The 11,323-nt window shown below is 35.2% G+C and overlaps 1 long non-coding RNA gene across 1 annotated transcript; it reads left to right on the top strand.

The window, feature by feature from the left end:
* The first annotated feature begins 1,948 nt into the window (after positions 1 to 1,948).
* Positions 1,949 to 3,987, top strand: LOC132628574 (uncharacterized). The gene is made up of 2 exons (XR_009578118.1): positions 1,949 to 3,232; positions 3,327 to 3,987. It is a non-coding gene; the product is annotated as an uncharacterized LOC132628574 (long non-coding RNA).
* Positions 3,988 to 11,323: the final 7,336 nt, after the last annotated feature.

Genomic DNA, 11,323 nt, shown 5'->3' on the forward strand with positions numbered 1-11,323 from the left:
AGTTTCAGGTTCAAAGTACAGTCGAGGTCAAAACACAAGGTGACTTCTTTCCAGTGCGCATAAGCTAGTCGAGACACCACGATTATCTACTTAAACACTAGGTGGTTTCTTCTCATATGTCCAAGCTTTTGTGGCTAGAGCTACTCGGTGATGGGCGGAACTAGGATACCGGACGAGGGTTCATCTGAATATATATTAGAAATCAACATTATTTTTTAGGTCTATATAGCAGATGTTGAATCCCCTTGCTTCTTGTATATTTACTTCTTTATTGTTTGAATCCCCTTAATAAAAATCCTTGCTCCGCCACTGTTAATCTGATATCTGTACTGGTGGGAGGTAGCACGTACCCTGTGGAATAAGTCAACAATGACAACAACATACCCAATGTAATCTCACAAGTGGAGTCTGGGAGGGTAAGATGTACGCAGACCTTACCCCTACCTTTATGGGGTAGAGAGGAAGACCCCCGACTCAAAAGAAATGTACCAATGCAGGATTGTCAGAAAAATAAAAGAGCAAGATACAAGACAAGTGCAACAACAGATAGTATACACATCGAAGGATAAGAAATTACTCGATAACTAAATAATATTACTAAAAGGAAGAAGAGGAGAGGATATATAGCCCCAGCCTCTCCCACGTGGAGTGCGACAACACTCAGCTACCAACTAACCTGCTACCTAATCTTCGACTTCCATTCCTTCCTATCTAAGGTCATGTCATCACTCAGCTGAAGTTGTGTCATGTCCTATCTAATTAGTTGAGCTATTAATTGAGGTGCAGGCAAGTTGAACCGGAAACAATTTAAACACTTATGGCGTGTCAGTGGCGGACCCAGAATTTAAGGGTCGTGTGTGCAACTAAAAGATAACTGCATTTAATATTGTTATTACCAAAAATGAAATGTTGACCAACAGGTTCGAACACAGGTCCCCTTCCACCCAAGCCTTTAAGTTCCACTTAGAAATCAAAGCACCCAGCTGTCTTATTCATTTCCATGGTGCTTTTTTAACATTTATACCCAAATTTCATATATTTCTTTAGCGGTGTACATGGACCGGGTTGGTTCGGATTTTTTAAATACCAAACCAAACCAATTGTATCGGGTTTTTAAATCGATAAACCAAACCAAATCAACAAAAGTCGGGTTTTTCACTCTCGGTTTTTCTCGAATTTTTTGGGTTAGTCGGGTTTTTTCGAGTTTTTTTTTTTTTTTGGTTCAATACGAAGCATCTTACCCTTCTATTTCTAAATATGTAAAATGAAAAATGTGTGATGAATTCATTGACTCATTAAATAAAAAATTCATAACAATTGAATCAAATAAGTATAAAACATGCATGTGATGTATAACTATAACAATCAAACAGAATGTAGTAACAAACAACTTCAATATTGTTCCGTAAAATGAGTTTTAGTTAGCTTTTAAACATTTACTTAAAAAGCCTATCACTAAATGAACAAAAAGATTATAACTCAAACTTAGCATTAAGAATTAATTATACACCACAAATACTTACAAGGAGGATCATACAAGAGGTGTTTGTTAGAGGTTCCCAGTGGACAACACTCACAAAAAAATTGGATGAGCTGATTTTCTAACCTTTGTCTACTAGTTTTGTTTATTGTTTGAGTTGCTTTGATGTGATAAAGGCTAGTTTTGATCGTTGCTAGGCTGTTCTGCCATAGTAGTGTTTTGACATTGGACAACAGTAACTATTTGTAATGAAAAAGTCTCTTTTAATTGCCAAAAAAAAATTAATTATACAATCGGATGTGGTACCAATTCTTAAACGGATTGCATCACGAACAAAGCTGACTAATCAATGCTTAAAAGTGATAAAGTTATACATGTATTTATAAATTATATATGTATAAAAATATTTATAAATTATATATATATAATTGGATCGGTTTGGTCTCGGTTTGACTTTTTTTAGTTAAAACCAAACCAAACCTATTATGATCGGGTTTTTTTATCCAACACCAAACCAAACCAAACAAACTACTACTCGGGTTTTTTTTTTCGGTTTGGTTCGGTTTGTCGGTTTGGTGCGGTTTGTCGGTTTTCTTTGTACAACCCTATATTTCTTATATAACTATACCTAGTCTACGTACGTTGGATTTAACGGGTGCTGGAGCACCACGAAAAAGCAGATAGGTCCGCCCCTAGCGTGTATAGAAGTTGCCCTAGAATGAGCTCGATAAGTCAGGGACCCATATAACTTTTTACAATTGTCCACATACATCTTTATCATCTGAACAGAAAAAAGGAATGGTTCAAGCGCAATGTACTCACTAAAAAACGAGCTACATTTTATAACAAGACAGATTATTCCAGTGATTTATGATTCTCATGTAACTTCCAGGAAGGAGAACTAGAAATTATAACCAACCTCAGATTACCACAACTCCCAAAAATATACATATAAATATATACACATCATCTCCTCGTACCAATAACAAATATCCTCAGGTTATCCCCAACAGATTCAATCATTCGCAATAGTACTTTTCTGCACCTTTCCTTTCCACTCTTCTTTTGCGGCAAAGGACTATTTTTGCATTGGTTCTCTCGAGGTCCGGGTCGGACTTGAAGAGGGTTCGATTGAATAACTTATAGTGTAAAAAGGGCCAAGAAAACCTTTTGTGTGTATATGTATATGTATATTGCTGAATATCTCTGACGTAAGAGAAGCTTTTACTGTAACGGTAAAAGGCGGTTCTTTCGGTCGCAGGTTCAGATTTCATTCTCACATAAGGAAAGCTTCTACTGTAGCAGTAAAAGGTTTTTCATGATTTACTTTAGGTCGCAAGTTCAAATTTCAAGTGTGTTATTCTTGCATTATTATTTCAAGTTCCCTACTTCCCGTGTTGTAATTCCTATAACTCCGTCTTAGGTGTGATATTTTTGCATTATCTTAACTTCCCTCATCAGAAATTTTCAACTCCGCCCAAATCTCATAAGGTGTAACATTCTTGCGTCATTTTAACTTCCGTTATCAGAATTCCCAACTCCACTCGAATTTTAGGTGTGATATTCTTGCGTTATTTCAACTTCCCTTGTCATAATTTCAACTCCACTCAGATCTCATCAACTGTGTCATTCTTGTATTATTTTAACTTCCCTTATCAAAATTTCCAACTCCGCTCACATCTCATCAAGTGTGACATTCTTGCAATATTTTAACTTCCCATGTCAGAATTTCCAACTCCACTGAAATATCAGGTGTGACATTCTTATATTATTCTAAACTCCCTTGTCGAAATATCTACTTTCATCAGGTGTGACCTTCTAACGTTAATTTAACTTCCCGTGTCAGCTATGATCTCGTGCATGGCGGCAGTTGATCATGAGGACCCTTTTGGCTTTGAAGATTATTTTCCATCAATGATTGATTCATTGGGGGTTGAAAGGTTCATAGAGGAACTATGCAATGGTTTCTTTTTGCTAATGGATGTAAGTGTAGGGCTAATCACCTTTGAAAGCTTGAGGAGGAACACAATCTTGATGGGGTTGCATGAATTGAGAGATGATGAGCTTGTTTGCATGTTGGCTGAAGGAGATTTGGATGGAGATGGAGCTCTTAATCAGATGGAGTTTTGTAAACTCATGTTTAAATTGAGTCCGGGATTATTGATGGATAGATCCACGTAGCGAATTGATTACTTAATTGGGAATTTTGCTGTAATTATCTAGTATTCGGTACTTATTGGTTTGGATTTTCAATGCTAATCCCTTTTTCGAAGTAAAGGTGATTCGCAAGATTGTGTTGGATGAATAGATGAGTCTTCAGTCTCTTAACAACAATTGAATAGAGGCTTTGTTTTTTTTTTCCTACTTTGAGATAAGGAGGATGTATTAATTGATCTGCCTTGTAAAATGATGAATGGCCATAGTGTATCTAGAGATTTCTAATTCGTGATACCGATATGTAATCTATTTGCTTCATTTTATATAAGGATGATATTTAGATTGGATAATGGAATTTGAAAAGGTAAGATTAAAACGAGTTTCGGGTGAACACCAAAAACCTGAGAGCAAACTTGCGGTGGTAATAATTCTATTCAGGACCAACTAGTTGTCAATGGTGGAAAAATAACAGTGGAGTTGTCATTTTGAATCCCTACGTTCTGCACTCTTTTTTCCTTCGATCAGTTTTTCTCCCAAAAAGGATTTTTCTTGCAAAGGTTTTTAATAAGACAGTCGCTAGGGTGATTACATGACTTTTCGGAAAGAAGGGAAAAATCTTCCACTTCCCAGTCACATCTCAGTGAGTAACCGGAAAATGGGGGATTATCTTTATACGGTAAAAACCCATTTCAAGAGTTGGGTGAGTTAGGAAGCGACACGTAGCAAGAATGATCAGTCAGCAGTGACTCAACATGATGACACCGGATACAAACCTGTGGCCGGATAAGGAACAATTCAAGATGTGACCGTTATAGAGACATTACAGAAGACCCCAAGTTTCCTCCAAGCTTTATTACCCTTTATTATCCTTTATCATCTTTTAATTACCTTGTATTGCAACATTAATATTGGTAATTAAGGGGGCATGATTTGTGGATCATGCACCCCATAGCTCTAGTATAAGTAGAGGTTCGTGTTCTATTGTAAGGCCTCCAATTAATCCTAGCTTAACAATTATACTCTATTATCAGCAACAATTTGTAAAGCATTTCTTATTCTTTTTGTACCGGAGGCTCAGAGCTAATCAAAGCCAAGTGTTCATCTGGAGTCAACACTATTGAAGAAACTCTTAGGGCTCATTCGGCTCAGGCTTATTATATTACATTTTTTGTCTTATATTTACTTTATTTCACTATCAATCGTTATTTAATTATTCTTTTTTATAATAAATCAATTCACACATCCTTTAAATCACTAGCAAATTCAACTATACTTTTTTTTGGGTAAACAATATTAAATACTCACTTCGAATCATTTTTTAAATCCAATAAATATATGCACTAATTAATATGGGTATATTGGTAAATTATGCACTTCATTTATTATTTCTTAAGTGGTGTGCATCGTCAAAAATGCACAAGTAAAAATGAACGGAGGGAGCATATCATTACACAAGAAGACAAGCAGTGTTCGATGATCGATGACAAAACAATATCTCTATTGTATTTTTGTTATAAACAATTCCTCACCAGACATTAAATTAAACACGTGAACTTGAATAAAAGAATCCGCTTGATAGACCCAAGGCTCAAATGTCACTCACTCGACACGGTTAAAAGTAGATTACTTTAAATCTAAACTTCATGAGTTTTGGATTTTAAAATAATGATCTCAAATATTAGTCATTGAGTCCTGATTGAATTTTTATATATCTTTAGTGAATATATATATATATATATATATATATATATATATATATATATATATATATATATATATATAAAATCTGAGTCAAAATTATTGAATTTTATCTAATCTGTATATTAAAGTTTATATCCGAACGTAGGCCGGTTGAGCGAATTATTGAAAAATTATGCATTTTGCCAACTGCTATGCCTCTTCAATGGCACGAAGATATGATAATATGTGAATATGATCAATAACAACAGATTTAGAGTATGATTTAAATTACTCTGATGACTTGATACATATCTCCAAGTGTGATGGAATGGATGAAACTTTTTCTCCCTTTACTAAGGGCTTTCGATTCACACCTAAGAATGAGTAATTTTTTTAATAGTAGTGATGGAGCTAAAAATTCTAATAAAGAAATTCAGAAAAATGTAAAATGCCACATCTACAATTTTTTAACCGCTTTTACCTCTACACTAATGATATCTTATTTTATTTCAAGAGTATTCAAAAATATATAATACAAAAAGAAAGTTTTTATTGCGCACTGTAACTTTCGGACAGAGGGATACAACATGTGACTCCATTACTGTTTAGATAGGATGTTTTTGGGTAAATGATATCTTGTGTTCGTGTCTTGGATTAGAGAACTTATTAGTGGCCCTACTCCCTGAATTTAGATTAGTGAAGCCGGTATGTAAGTTCCAAATGTTAGCAAATAGACCTTCGATCGTACTCAACCCAAGAGTTAATTATAACTCATGGGGGAGCATTATTTAAGACCATACAAAAACCAATTCCACATCGCATAGTCGAAATAGGATAACTTAACAATCCCCACGCCCAGCCTACCAACTAGAGGTGACCAGCATAACATGGGGCCTAACAACAGGTAATCCACGAATTGGGATGAGTAGAGCTCTGATATTATATCACGTTAAGAATTTAAACCTTGGGTCTAAATTAATTTAAAAAAGTATCTCATCACTTGAGAATTGTCCGAAACCATATAAAAATACTAATTTCCATCTCACAATCGATGCGGAAAATCTAAACACCGGATACTAAAATGATTAAGAAAAAAGAAATGGTAATTAATTAAGAAAGAGGTATTCGAGTAGTTGAAATGTGATGTGAAGCTCATATATATGTCCTTTACCAAAAACCTAAATTGTGTATGGTTTAAAGTTGAATCCAATATACTCCCTCCGTTCATTTTTATTTGTCCAGTATTTTAAAAATAAATTTTCATTTTTACTTGTCACTTTTAGCATATCAAGACAAGACAATTTGTTTTTTTATTTATTTCACCCATAGTATTAAATACTCACTTCAAATCATTTTTCAAATCCAATAAAAATATGCACTAATTAATATGGGTACATTGATAAATTATGCACTTCATTTATTTTTTCTTAAATGGTGTGCATAGTCAAAAATGGATAAGTAAAAGTAAACGGAGGGAATATATCATTACACAAGAAGACAGACAGTGTTCGATGATTGATGACAAAACAATATCTATTGTAATTTTTGTCAAAACGAATTCCTCACCCGACATTAAATTAGACACGTGAACTTGAATAAAAGAATATGCTTGGTAGACCCAATGCTCAAATATCACTCACTCGACACGTTTAAAAGTAGATTACCACGGATTTAAATTTAAACTTCATGAGTTTTGGATTTTAAAATAATGATCTCAAATATTAGTTATTGAGTCCTCATTGAATTATCTTAAGGTGGCTCACCAGAAATTTTCAACTCCGCCCAAATCTCATAAGGTGTGACATTCTTGCGTCATTTTAACTTTCGTTTTCAGAATTTTTAACTACACTCGAATTTTAGATGTGACATTCTTGTGTTATTTCACTTCCCTTGTCATAATTTTCAACTCCACTTAATCTCATCAAATGTGACATTCTTGTATTATTTTAACTTCCCTTATCAAAACTTCCAACTCCGCTCAAATCTCATCAAGTGTGACATTCTTGCAATATTTTAACTTCCCATGTTAGAATTTCCAACTCCACTGAAATACCAGGTGTGACATTCTTGTATTATTCTAAACTCCCTTATCGAAATATCTACTTTCGTCAGGTGTGACCTTCTAGCGTTCCTTTAACTTTCCGTGTCATAGTTTCTAACTCCACCAGCTATGATCTCGTGCATGGAGGCAGTTGGCTTTGAAGATTATTTTCCATCGATGATTGATACATTGGGGGTTGAAAGGTTCATAGAGGAACTATGCAATGGTTTCTTCTTGCTAATGGATGTAAATGTAGGTCTAATCACCTTTGAAAGCTTGAGGAGGAACACAATCTTGATGGGATTGAATGAATTGAGAGATGATGAACTTCTTTGTATGTTGGCTGAAGGAGATTTGGATGGAGATGGAGCTCTTAATCAGATGGAGTTTTGTACACTTATGTTTAAATTGAGTCCGGGATTATTGATGAATGGATCCACGTAATGAATTGATTACTTGGGAATTTTGCTATAATTATCTGGTATTCGGTACTTATTGGTTCGGATTTTCAATGCTAATCCCTTTTTTGGAGTAAAGGCGGTTCGCAAGAATGTGTTGGATGAATAGATGAGTCTATAGTCTCTTAACAACAATTGAATAGAGGCTCTTTTTTTCCCCCTATTTTGAGAGAAGGAGGATGTTTAATTGCTCTGCCTTGTAAAATGATGAATGACCATAGTGTATCTAGCGATTTCTAATTCGTGATAACGATATGTAATATATTTGCTTCATGTTATATAAGGATGTTATTTAGATTGGATAATGGAATTTGAAAAGGTAAGATTAAAATGAGTTCCGGGTGAACACCAAAAACCCGAGAGCAAACTTGCGGTGGTAATAATTCTTTTCAGCACCAACCAGTTGTCAACGGTGGAAAAATAACAATGGAGTTGTCATTTTGAATCCCTACGTTCTGCACTTTTTTTTCCTTCGACCAGTTTTTGTCCCGAAAAGGATTTTTCTTGCAAAGGTTTTTAATGAGACAATCGCTAGGGTGATTACATGACTTTTTGGAAAGAAGGGAAAACTCTTCCACTTCCCGGTCACATCTCAGTGAGTAACTGGAAAGTGGGGGCCTATCTGTATACGGTAAAAATCGATTTCAAGAGTTGGGCGAATTAGGAAGCAACGCGTAGCAGGAATGGCCAGTCAGCAGTGACTCAACCATGATGACACTAGAAACAAACCTATGGCCAAATAAGGAGCAATTCAAGATGTGATCGTTACAGAGACGTTACAAAAGACCCCAAGCTTCCTCCGACCTTTATTAGCTTTTATTAGGCTTTATCACCCTTTATTATCCTTTATCACCTTTTAATTATCTTTTATTGCAACATTAATATTAGTAATTAAGGGGGCATGATTTGTGGATCATGCACCCCATAGCTCTAGTATAAGTAGAGGTTTGTATTCTATTGTAAGGCATCCAATTAATCCTAGCTTAACAATTATACTCTATTATCCACAGCAATTTATAAAGCATTTCTTATTCTTTTTGTACCGGAGGCTCAAAGCTAATCAAAGCCAAGTGTTCATCCGGGGTCAACACTAATGACGAAACTCTTACGGGCTCATTCGGCTCAGACTTATTATATTACATTTTTTGCCTTATATTTACTTGATTTCACTATCAATTGTTATTTAATTATTCTTTTCTATAACAAATCAATTCACATATTCTTTAAATCACTAACAAATTCAACTGTACCTATTTTGAAAACAGTATTAAATACTCACTTTAAATTATTTTTCAAATCAAATAATTATATGCACTAATTAATATGGGTACATTGGTAAATTATGCATTTCATTTATTTTTTCTTAAATGGTGTGCATAGTCAAAAGTGCACAAGTAAAAATGAACGGAGGGAGCATATCATTACACAAGAAGACAAGCAGTGTTCGATGATCGATGACAAAACAATATCTCTATTGTATTTTTGTTATAAACAATTCCTCACCTGACATTAAATTAAACACGTGAACTTGAATAAAAGAATCCGCTTGATAGACCCAAGGCTCAAATGTCACTCACTCGACACGGTTAAAAGTAGATTACCGGATTTAAATCTAAACTTCATGAGTTTTGGATTTTAAAATAATGATCTCAAATATTAGTCATTGAGTCCTGATTGAATTTTTATATATTTTTAGTGAATTTTTTTAATATATATATATATACTAGACGGCAGCACGGGCCCAACACTTTAGATTATAGTACATCTATATATATATATATATATATAACATTGTAGTTTGTGCTCCGTATATAAAATTTTATTATATTAATGTTTGCTACGAATACAAATATCGGCAAATTTATTAATATTTTTTAAAAGAGAAGACTTGTTTAAAAGGAAACTATTTTCCTCTCTTTAAGATAAAACAATAGCAATATTTAAGCATGAGTTGTGTCACGACCAAAATCATGGATCATGCGGGCACCCACACTAACCCTCCCTGGTGGGCGAACCCTTCAGATAACTACCTTAATTTGATACAACATGCGGAATAAATACTTTTATTATAAGAAATTCCCAAAACCTGGTCTAGACTCATACAAGAGCTTCTAAGAAGTTTACAATTTGAAGTAGATAACAGACTCAACTGGATACGACTTCTGTTTAAGGATAGAGAACAACAGAAATCTAAGGAGAGACTCTGGATTGCAAGATCTCAAATAGCTCACCCAAACGCCTTTGACGAATGCCTCGAAACGGTCGTGAGACTCCGAACATCACCTGAAAATAACTCTACACTCCACAAGGAGTGTAGCAAGAGTAGTATGAGCACAACACAAGGATCGTAGGTATCATAGGCCGACAATGGTTGGTTCACGCATATAAACAAGAAGCAACTAACAGGTAAGCAGATAAGTAATAAAACACAGTCACAACTGTAGCACATATGAAAGTCTTGCAGTAACGATAGTCACAAGGGATTTCAATATCTCAGGTTATAAGCCTAGGAAGAAATCTATAAACCTCGAGTCCATCAAGCCTCTAAAATAAATACTCACAACAACAATTCAATAATTCACAAGTCAAGAATCAATCAGAGAATGTGCCATGCAATGACATGAATGGCAATTCAAATGGAGTGCTATGCAATGCAATGCAATGTCGTGCTATGTAAATGTTATGCAATGCAGTAGTCACCTCTCACGCTCCACTCTCGTACACACATGCTATGGCAATGCCTCATAGTCATGACCCATGGGGGACCCGCGAAGTCCATGTACCACTCGTGCTCTCCGGCAGCAACCTCGGAGGCTATCAATTACTCTCAATCTCCGGCAAAACCTTGGAGTCTCTCAATCATATTCAATCTCCGGCAAAGACCTCGGAGTCTCTCTGTCACTCTCAATCTCCGGCAAAGACCTCGGAGTCTCTCTGTCACTCTTAATCTCCGGCAAAGACCTCGGAGTCTCTCTGTCACTCTCAATCTCCGGCAAAGACCTCGGAGTCTCTCAATCACTCTCCTCACCATTAGGATAACATAAAAGTAATATGGAAGCATGTCATGCATGATATCAGTCTCAACTATATCATCAATATGCAATAAACAAGTACAAGTCATATTATTGTCCATGGCTCAATAATCAATATTACCCTTCCCTTTCATAAGGTGAGTGAGCTAGTATGTGATAAAGATACAACTAGGTGATAATTACATCAAATAGCACATAGAATATGGGATGCATGCCTCGCATGAAATCAACCTCAATAATCACCGCAGTCATAGGTTCCATAGATTCATACTAGGAAGTGCAATTCAATATTCAATTTCTCAGTAATAACCTTCCTCTTCCATATGACCAGTGAGATAATAAGAGAGAGAAAATTATATCAAGTATATGAAATCACAATACAGTGACAAGCTCACATAACAATATCGCAATAATGGCGACGAGCCCACATAATAGTATCACATTAATGGCGACAAGCCCACGTAACAGCTGACAA

This window comes from Lycium barbarum, chromosome 1 (genome assembly GCF_019175385.1).
Source record: "Lycium barbarum isolate Lr01 chromosome 1, ASM1917538v2, whole genome shotgun sequence".
Lineage (NCBI taxonomy): Eukaryota > Viridiplantae > Streptophyta > Magnoliopsida > Solanales > Solanaceae > Lycium > Lycium barbarum.